This window comes from Sinocyclocheilus grahami, unplaced genomic scaffold (assembly GCF_001515645.1).
Source record: "Sinocyclocheilus grahami isolate Dianchi unplaced genomic scaffold, SAMN03320097.WGS_v1.1 scaffold600.1, whole genome shotgun sequence".
Taxonomy (NCBI): Eukaryota; Metazoa; Chordata; class Actinopteri; order Cypriniformes; family Cyprinidae; genus Sinocyclocheilus; species Sinocyclocheilus grahami.
In genome coordinates, this window is record NW_015505779.1 from 500,163 (window position 1) to 510,325 (window position 10,163).

At 41.2% G+C, this 10,163-nt stretch overlaps 1 protein-coding gene across 2 annotated transcripts in view; it reads left to right on the top strand.

The window, feature by feature from the left end:
• Positions 1–796: 796 nt before the first annotated feature.
• LOC107557386 (methylcytosine dioxygenase TET3-like) overlaps positions 797–10,163 on the top strand; it is a 42,563-nt gene continuing 33,196 nt past the window's right edge. Inside the window, exons 1-2 of one of the 2 annotated variants that reach the window (XM_016240791.1) lie at positions 797–2,686; positions 3,062–3,118. The gene's annotated coding sequence lies outside the window, so the exon portion shown is untranslated. The remainder of the gene's footprint in view (positions 2,687–3,061; positions 3,119–10,163) is intronic. The other variant, XM_016240792.1, reaches the window with a different exon arrangement.

Consider the following 10,163-nt stretch of genomic DNA (forward strand, 5'->3'; position numbering starts at 1 on the left):
TATATATATATATATATATATATATATATATATATATATATATATATATATACAGTATATGTCTGTATGAAGTATTGAGTATTATATTAGAGTACTCATCCTCTTTTTATTAAAATTGTCATGAAAATATTGCACAATAGCAAAAAAGGCATTATTTGTTGCCCTAAAAATAAGCTAAATATTAAAGCAAAATATAATTCTTATTTTTTAATTATAGGAATTTATTTGTGTGTGTGTGTATAGGTTCGGTTGTGTATTGGAGCGGGATCTTAGAAACTCTATGTGGATTAGTTCAATTTGGGGTGGCTGTTGTTCAAGAAAGGGGGGAGGAGAGAGTTAATTAGGATTGTTAATCCTTCTGTTATTACAACGATGTCTTAACCCTCATTTAAACTCACGCAGACACGCACACACACAGAGACCTTTGCAATTCTTTGACAATGAAGCCTTAACGATGTTTCTGCAGTCTCACTCATCTTACCACGAGAACTCGGTGTGTGTGTGAGTGTGTGTGTGTGTGTGTGTGTGTGTGTGTGTGTGTGTGTGTGTGAGAGTGTGTGTGTGTGTGTGAGAGTGTGTGTGTGTAAGTGGTTTGGTCACAGGTCACAGGTTCGCATACGACCATTTTCCGACAGCCTTAAGGGGATTTGCTTTGATACGGCCTGAATCACCTGGCCTGTTGCGCGAGTGCCAGGGAAGGAGATTAATGAGCGCTTACACATGTGTGTGTGTGAGAGTGTGTGTGTGTGTGAGAGTGTGTGTGTGTGTGAAAGTGTGTGTGTGTGAGAGAGTGTGTGTGTGTGTGTGAGAGTGTGTGTGTGTAAGTGGTTTGGTCACAGGTCACAGGTAGGATTACGACCATTTTCCGACAGCCTTAAGGGGATTTGCTTTGATACGGCCTGAATCACCTGGCCTGTTGCGCGAGTGCCAGGGAAGGAGATTAATGAGCGCTTACACACTTTGGCTCTCGTGACAAACCAGGTGATTCAGCCAGTATCAAAACAAACAGACGAGATAACATCAGGAAGGCGGCAGTCATTCCCAATGTATTTGCATCGCAGCCCAGTCAGTGGAACGCGTTTTGCAGATTGCATTGTGCACATCAAAATGACGTTCGCATTGTTTCTTACAATGCCAGAAAGTTTCTCTTCATACAGAGAGAAAAGTTCAGCTGAAATTTGGTGCCACAGCACAACCTTCCCTAGCCTCGTGGTTACTGCAAGCCTTCACACAGATGCACAAATGCGATGTTCCTGGAACTCCCACGCTACGTAATCCACTCTCATCACAACTGCTGCGTCACCAAACGTCCGCTGGTTCTTCGAAAGCCTCCCTCTTAACGCATCTCTTCCGTCAGCCACGCTCCCGGTTACGTTCTGCTTAGGGAAAATACATATCATGCAGTAAAATGCAATCGAATTAAATGTTGATCTGTTTATCACATATACAGTTTTCACGGCAGTCGCAGTTGCTGTTATCTTCATGAATGGAAGCGTGTGCGCTGCTAGTCCTCATGGATGATTTCAGCGTCAGTTTTATTGTAACGACTCGCTCGCATTTCCATCTAGCAGGCGTTTGTAGGTCGGGCCAGCAGAGGTTGTAGTCTACCATGTTTGGTTTATAGACTTTGAAAGACTGAAATCGAAGCTCTTATAGTGGTGTTTCATGCACAGTCGAGCATTTAAAGTACCTGAGATTTGACTTGCATTTGCAATGCCAGTTGCGTGTAAAATGCTGTTGCTTTCACTTTTTTTGGTTGGAAAAATGGAAAAACACTTGCATGTTTTCAAACCACCGACTCCAGCTGATTGCCGCTTGGTGAAGAGGATTGCATATGTGTGCTTCTCTGTCAGTGCCTCGTTGCACCAAAGACACGGCGTGCAAATGCGTGTGCGCAGTCCAGTCCAGTTGTTGCATGCAGCCGAGACACAGATGGTCTTCAGTGATACCACATTCCAGAGCCATTGTTTAAGGAAGGCAAGCCGGGTTAGATAATTGACAGCCACAGCGTGCATGAGAGAAACCCTTCCCCCAAGTCTGAAACGCACATGCACACACATTGTTCGCAGCACGCGCCCCTGTCTTTCTTTATCCAGCACTTTATCCAGTGTTCTCTGCATCTATGTCTCTCGCCCGTTTTCTCTCTCTCTCCTCTTGTCTGCTTCACCCTAGCAGCAGTGCTCGTGCTCGACTCCGATTGGCCAGCGGCCGTTCTTTGTGAGCTATCGATGGCGTGACGTCGCGTTAGTGTGTGTAGGTCGGAAAGGAGTATTCACATCACGTATTCTGTTAGCTTTTTCGTTTGGAGAGGGGGGAAGGGGGGTAGAGGAACAAGAAAGAGAGGGAGGAGGCTATAGTGCAGCAGTGATAGCGATCACACTGCCTTTAAAAAAAAAAATGCTTCTGTGTGTATGCGGTCGAGCTATGAATTGGAGGAAGTGAGAGAGCGAGGCTGGGAGGGCGAGAGCGAAAGAGCGTACGAGAGCTAATGTAAAACAGGATTAAGAACACAAGATGGCTTCCTGAATGGACAGAGACCAGAAAGAGAGAGGTAGAAGAAAAGAAAGATAAAGAAAGACAGAGCGAGAGAGAGGTGGGGGGGACGCAGAGAGAATGTGTTGGGTCTTCTGATGGGGATACCTCTCGCCACCGAAGAGCAACACGCGAAGGCAGCGAGGCTGAGTAGGTAAATATTTATTAGCACAGGGAAAAAATGACGGACAGTAATGGCAGATGGGGGGGGGGGGGGGGGGTAGACTCTGAACAGCACCGGTTTATTAGAAAGACTGGGGTTAGAAATAACTAGCTGGCGTTAGCTCACATTTAAATGTCTCTTTGTGCCATACAGATCATAATTGGCAGCACTGTATAAATACGAAGGACAGAATTTAATCATTTATTTAACATGTTTGTCATAATTGAAACCTTTCTGACTTAAGACGAGATTAAAATGGTTCATGTCATTTTTCACACTAGTTGTCAAGGATTGGATGATTGTGATGGTTTTATTGTTCTCAACCTGCTTTTTCCCCCCTTTCTTTTTCCACGATTGTCCTGGAAGGTGGAATATTTTGAAGACGTAAAAACCCGGTCCATAATCCCAAACCTGGCTAAAGAGGTGAGCTAAATACCCCATGGCCAGCTGTCTGTCTGTGTGTTAGCAGATGTTAACGCTTTTTGATATTCCTCTCTGATGGGTATGAATCAGGAACGGTAGGATGTTTTGAGCTGCAGTGCTTTTTGCGTGACTCAACAGGCCCAATGCGTGCCCAGATGCGGCGCGACAGCTGCGTTTTGGCATCCACCTGTGTGCTGCAGGTGCGACTTCGTTTCTGATCCTGTGCACTTTAGTGAAGATTCTCGAGCGAGGCGAGAAGACGCTAGCCTGGACTAGGCCCCGGTTTAAAGAGACCCGGGCTCTGCGCTCATTGGAAGAGATGTAGGCGTGAGCTTCGCCTGGCAAAGAGAGAGAAGAGAGGAGGAGGAGGAGGTGGCCTCTCTCTCTCTCACTTTCTCTTTGGGTCTATCTCGCTCAGTCTGTCAGTCTGTCTGTCTTCCTTTTTCTCCGCGCTCTGTGTCAAGCCCAGGAACAGAGAAAAGAGTGGCGGGCAGGATTGCCAAAGTTTCCAGTCATCTGAGATAAAGGGAGTAAAAGTTAGTGGGTCACATAAACGCACGCATGCGCGGTGACGCCGCTGTATTTGTGTGTCCGTGTGAGCGAGCACGTGGCAGAGTGTTTATGGACTTAGAGAAACATGTAGCATCAGAGTTAAGAGAGACTCGACGGGCCTTGAGAGCTTTATGTGCGAATTACCCTCAGCGAATATACTGATTTACACGTAGGAGAAATTGGAGGATTGGTGCGACTGCTGTAAAATCAAGCAGACAGTCTCGACAGCAGCGGCGCTCCTCTTTGCGCTCTCACCACACAGCGGCGGGTTTAGCTTCGGCTTCGGCCAGAAGTCACTGTTTAGGATAATATATTTACATTTAGTCATTTAGCAAACGCTTTTATCCAAAGCGATTTACAAATGAGGACAACAGAAGCAATTAAAACAAACAAAAGAGCAATAATATGCAAGTGCTATGACAAGTCTCAGTAAGCCTAATGCAGTACATATGTAGCAAGGTGAAAAAAACCTTGTTATATGTACACACACACACACACATATATATATATATATATATATATATATATATATATTAAGACGATATTAGATTTTTCACACCACGGTTTTTGTGGCCAAAAGAATTCACGATATCGATATATCGCGAAATCTATGGAAAACTTGGGGAATCAGCCAAATTAATTTTTACTTTGTTTATTTAGTTTTTCTTTTTACCTAATGAACATAAGGATACTGATAAACACAGGGCACATGCATTTTCACTTCTTCTTCTTCAGGTCACAGCTGACCTGAGACTCTTAACATCAAAACTGATACTTTAACCTGTTAACTTGTGTACCCGTATTTTAATCTCTTTAACCTATAGTTGCGCCGGCGCCAATGAAGTCATGCAGTTAATGTGCTTCTAATTCAGTTTTAATGTGCGTCTAGAACGGCCGCAGATGAGGCAGTAGAGTTTAATGTAGTAATGTGGTCACTCAGTTTTCTAGGTTTGTTTTAATCGTGTAATAGATTTGAACAAAGAAATCAATTGCTACGCACATGTATTGGCCATGACTTGATTGCAAATACAAATACAAAAATTAGACGAGTAAAGAAAACGCAGTACTTATTAAAAGAATCAGCCCTTTATTTAAATACATGAACACAGGTAACCACTGTTAACAGGTTAATGTAACGTTTCCCATTCCATAACTGGAATAAAATAATTGCAACTTACAAGTATAATATTGGACATTGTTGTTCTTCTCGGAGTATTCTTTGCTGCGTCTTCTTCTTGATTGACAGGTGTCAGCGTTAAGGCACAATACTGCCACCTGGGAGCTCAACCAGGTACTGGCGCTGGAGAAGGCTATTTGCATTTCGTGTTTTCATAAGTGTCCCGTTCATTTTAAATATTGTGGTTATCGGCAATACTCGTATATCACGACACCCCTAAAAAATATATATATATATATATTAGTGCTGTCAAACGATTAATCGCGATTAATCGCATCCAAAATAAGTTTTTGTTTACATAATATTATATATATAGAAAACAAGCAGATAAAGTAGAAAAAGAATAGAGAAAGCTTGTGTTAGAGGCCCTTTTTTAAAGAAAACAAATAGAGTTTAGAGTTTTAGTGTCAAGTGTTTTTTTTAATGAAAAAGAAAACAAATAGATAAAATAAAATTAGAATAGAGAGTGCTAGAGTTAAAGGGTCAAATAAAGATGGAAGAGATGTGTTTTTAGCTGTTTTATCTTGAATCAAGATCGTATAATCCATGCCAGATAATTTCTGACCGACTATTTTGGCTCGTATGATCAAATGCATCGTCACTAAATTCCATACACCTACATGCACTCACTCGCAAGGTCTTACATAACCTCACTCAGATGCATTGGTTTATCTTACTTGCCCTAAAGTATCGTCTCATAATTTTGTTTTGGTTATAATTTTGCGGCTTACCAGTTTGCTGTCGCTCGACCGCAAATTGCCAGTTTGCCGTGAGAAGACGGTTTGCATTGCATGCTCATTTGCTCTCAAAATACTTTGGATTTGGTCGACTGTGGATTGGCGTTGTCAAGGCATTCTGCTGTGATGCAACACATGCGGTGACATTAACATTGTGTTGTTATATAATTACTCAGCCCTACCCAGAAATTGTTTAGTGGTACGGTCAAATCAAACCAGTGAAAATGAAGATCATTCGAGGCTCTTTGAAGAGGTGTTGTTTCTGTGTAGTGTTTCTTTCCTTTGGCTTGGCTTTCCGATTGACGTAATGTACTATAGTTGCGGGGATAACCAAAACATGTAAGCGCTCTGCAGTTGACTATAAAAGCTGACGCTGCTCTACTGTAAGCGTTTGATCTGTGGGGTAAATGTATATCATCACCCCTTTTCTTCGTTTAATAGGCTCCGAAAGTTGCATGGGAGGCAGCACCACATTAAAGAGCTCATGGAAAGTCTGTAGTAATGGCTCTTTTGGAGGTGTGCGGAATCCCCTGGCGTGACGGGAAGGGGTTAACGGTGACCTAGATTTTGTGGCAACAGTGAGTGGCAGATGACATCACGGCTGTAATTATAGTTCAGACCCGCCCATGAGGCTGCTCACGTGATGAGGTACTTGTGTGTATGTAGTATATGTGAATGTGTGCTTCTGAGGGGAAATGGTTTGCGAGCGTGAGCATTTCAAAGTTAATGCAAAAGGCAGGAAGCCGCTTGTTTTCATTTCTAAAAATTATGCTCACGATGTAATTCGCTCTGAAATAAACCACTTGTTTTCTACTACAGATGTCACTGTGAGTTAACCGAGACTGCAGTGCACTATTGAGAAAACGGGATGTTAGAAATGGGATGTCTGTAAACTATTTTAATTAGCTGATGCATTGTCATCCCTCGCACACATGACCTGAAAACACACAGACACACACAGGTTTGTTTTTGTGAAAAGTGGGGACTCTCCATAGGTGTAATGGTTTTTATACTGTACAGACCGTATATTCTATTGCCCTACACCAACCCTACCCCTAAACCTACCCCTCACAGGAGACTTTCTGCTATTTCAGATTTTCAATACACTCCATTCTGTGTGATTTATAAGTGTTTTGAAAAGTGGGGACATGGGGTAATGTCCTGAAAAGTCACCTTCTCCTTGTAATACCTATGTTATACCTTTGTCATTATACACATTTATGTCCTCATTTGTCACAAAAACGCGCACACTCACACACACACACACACACGCACACACACACACACACACATCCCCTGTAAATGCTGATGGTTAAGATAATTTAACATGATTTGTACATTTTAAACAGATAACAGTGGACTCACCACTGTTATTGATCATTTTTCTGAATATTTTAGACAAATTAAACACCATTAAACGATATGTGATGGACTCTAAAATACTGGAAGAAATGGACTGAATACTGTAATGTAAATAATAATTGACTATATATGCACTGTATGTGAGTGTATACATATACACACACACACACACACACACACTCACACACTCAAGCTATACTCAAAGCAATGTTTGCTTAACATTAGGTCTGTTTTTTTTCCCTGTCTATCCACCCAACCAAATATTCCAAAGTCCAGCGAGTGATCTGAAAATTATTTTGTTGTAAAATATACCACCAGTTTAGAAGCACATACTGGGACTGAGTTTAGAATAACAGGAATGCATGATTACTTTTACTCAATTGATTCTATGTTTACTGCTCTTTGTTTTGTTTTATAGCTATACTTACCTGTGCAAAATCTTTTGTTGAGCTAAACAAATTGTACAGTGTAATTGTGTTAATGTTTTTAATCGTTAACTGGGATAACCAATATGCTTTTGTTGTAAGACAAGCTAGTTTTATAACAAAATCATATAACAGACATGTATACTGTAGATTAAATTTAAAATGATTTTGTCTACTAATGTATGGTAAGCACCACATGTTCTTGGAATTGTGTACTTCACAGGTGTTTTGGGTTAAACATGCAATGATTTTCCATTAAGGTAGTGATTTTTAAGTAAACGGTTCAACCAATTCAGTTTAACCTCAACCAATGGAAGTTAAATTGGCTAGTTGGCTTGTTTAGATGAACAGATTGAGCTTATTCATGAACCAAACATGCAATATAACAACATGAATAAAATCAGTCAGGAAAGCAAAATCAAAATCATTATGATAATGTTACAGCATTGCACTTTTGAAAGTGTCACAAACATGCAAAAAAACTCTTTTTAAACCGGTTTCCCAAACAGTCCTCTTTTAGCATTGTCATGTAGTTGCTGTGTTGGGACGCGGAAACAAACAGAAATGTTTTGAGACAGTGTACAGTGTACTTTTCAGGGTATCAGCCAACAAATGGCTTGCTTATTGTTGTCTTTACATATTAAGCTGGTATAGCAGAAAATAATTTACTTCCAAATAAATGACACACTTCAGCAGACCATGCATCCTGTTTTGCATTTTTAAATGTCAAGTGAGCTGGTGTGTGTCTGTATGTGTGTCTGTGTGTGTGTCTGTGGGGGTGTGTGTGTGTATGCACACTATGCAGGATTCTTCACAAAACAGGCTAAACATGTTCAGATGATGTTTAAAAGCGACAGCTTCAACTGTCCACTTTTGATCAAAGTCAGGAGGTTGGAAACTGATACAGCTATGATAAATGCTTGCAGATTCTTGTCTGTTTTTGTAAAGAAACTGCTCTGTGACGAACCATCATGCATGTGCTGAAAACTTGCAGCTGTGTGCAGATGCTTTTAAGATAATAGTTACCAATGTAACTTGGGTAGTTAAAGGTTGAAGTGGTCACATTTGATGTTAAATGTTTGATAAAATACTCCCACAGCTTAATGTGCAGAGACAGCTATAATGAAGTCTCATACCCTAAAAACGGTAAACACTGTGACTCCTTCTCAAACAATGGTATGAGTTTTGGGTGGTGTGAATTTTTTGGATCTGCTCTTCTCGCCAGTGACCGATAGATGCAGTGTTTGGGGAAACCTGTTTGAAAACAGGCATTAGTTTGGTGACTCTATTGGTAGACAAATTACATATTAGATGAGAAGTTGGTTGTTATGCAATGTTAGTAAGGAGTGCATTGATAAGAGACCATTGCTTGGTAGCCTAATACATTTTTTTTTAACTACAATACTGTCTCAGTGTCTTTGAACCCAGTGCATCTCAATCTGTTGTTTCACATGCATTCACATGTTTGCCCTTCACTTTGGCTTGTGGCTTTGCATCTCCTGAGGAATGGATGACTGCACTACTGCAGTTAATGAAAAATGAATGGGATGTACAGCCGAGAAATAGTTCAATAGCGGTGTTATCTCTCTCTGTTCATCTTACCCCTGATCCCCAGTGATTTGTAATTTCTACCTTAGATCTATATGTATATTATGTATATGTATATGAAATATATACGTGTGCGCACAGATCTGTTGAGATTTTTAAAATGTTTTTGAAAGAAGAATCTCTTTTGCTCACCATTAATTTGATCAGTGGAAACTGATTTAAAATTAAAAAATTTAACATATTTTACAATGTAATTATTTCTGTGATGCGCAGCTGTATTTTCAGCATCATTCCTCCAGTCTTCAGTGTCACATGATCTTCAGAAATCAGTATAATATGCTGATCTGCTGCTCGAGAAACATTTCTGATTATTATCAATGTTGAAAACAGTTGTGCTGCACAATATTTTTGTGGAAATTAGGCTGTGTTATTCCTCCGTCTCATACCTCCTCCTTTCCCACCATCTTATTGAGTGATGAGGGTCGCTCCTCCCTTCCCTTCCCCCTCTTTCCTTATGTCTTTTCTGCTTTGCTTCCCCCTCACTTTCTCTCTCTCTCTCTCCCTCTTTCTCTCTGTCTGTCTCTCCCTTTCCCTTTGTGAGTATTTGTGGGGTAAAATGTGGAGGGGTCTCTCAGCTGAGTGTTGCGTGCCATGTGTCAGGCAAGGCGAATTATGACAGGCTCACACAGACATTTCCATTCGACATCCTACACCTCACAAACCTACCTGCCTTGCCCTAAAGAAAGAAGCATCAGGTCAGGGGATGCTAAAAATATGGTACACGCATAAAAAATAAAGAGGACAAGGATGGGAGGGGGATGGGAGGTCAGAGAACAATAGATAGAACTAGAGAAAACAAAGACGTGGGAATTACAGATGGGAAAAAATGGAAAGGTAAGTCAAGAGAAACAGAAGTGGATGTCTTTGATCGTCTCAATGACTGTCTGAGCCATTCATGATCTGCCCCAGACCTACTGCACTCACTGACCCTGAGCTCATTTGCATCGGTGTGTACGAGTAGAAAAACCATTACGCCTATGGGATGTCCCCGCTTTTCACAAAAACAAACCTGTGTGTGTGTGTGTGTGTGAGAGAGCTTGTGTGTGTGCTTGCGTGTGTGTGTGTGTGTGTGTGAGCTTGTGTGTGCTTGTGAGCTTGTGTGTGTGTGTGAGCTTGTGTGTGTGTGTGAGCTTGTGTGTGTGTGTGTGTGTGTGTGTGTGTGTGTGTGCGTGTGTGTGTGTGTG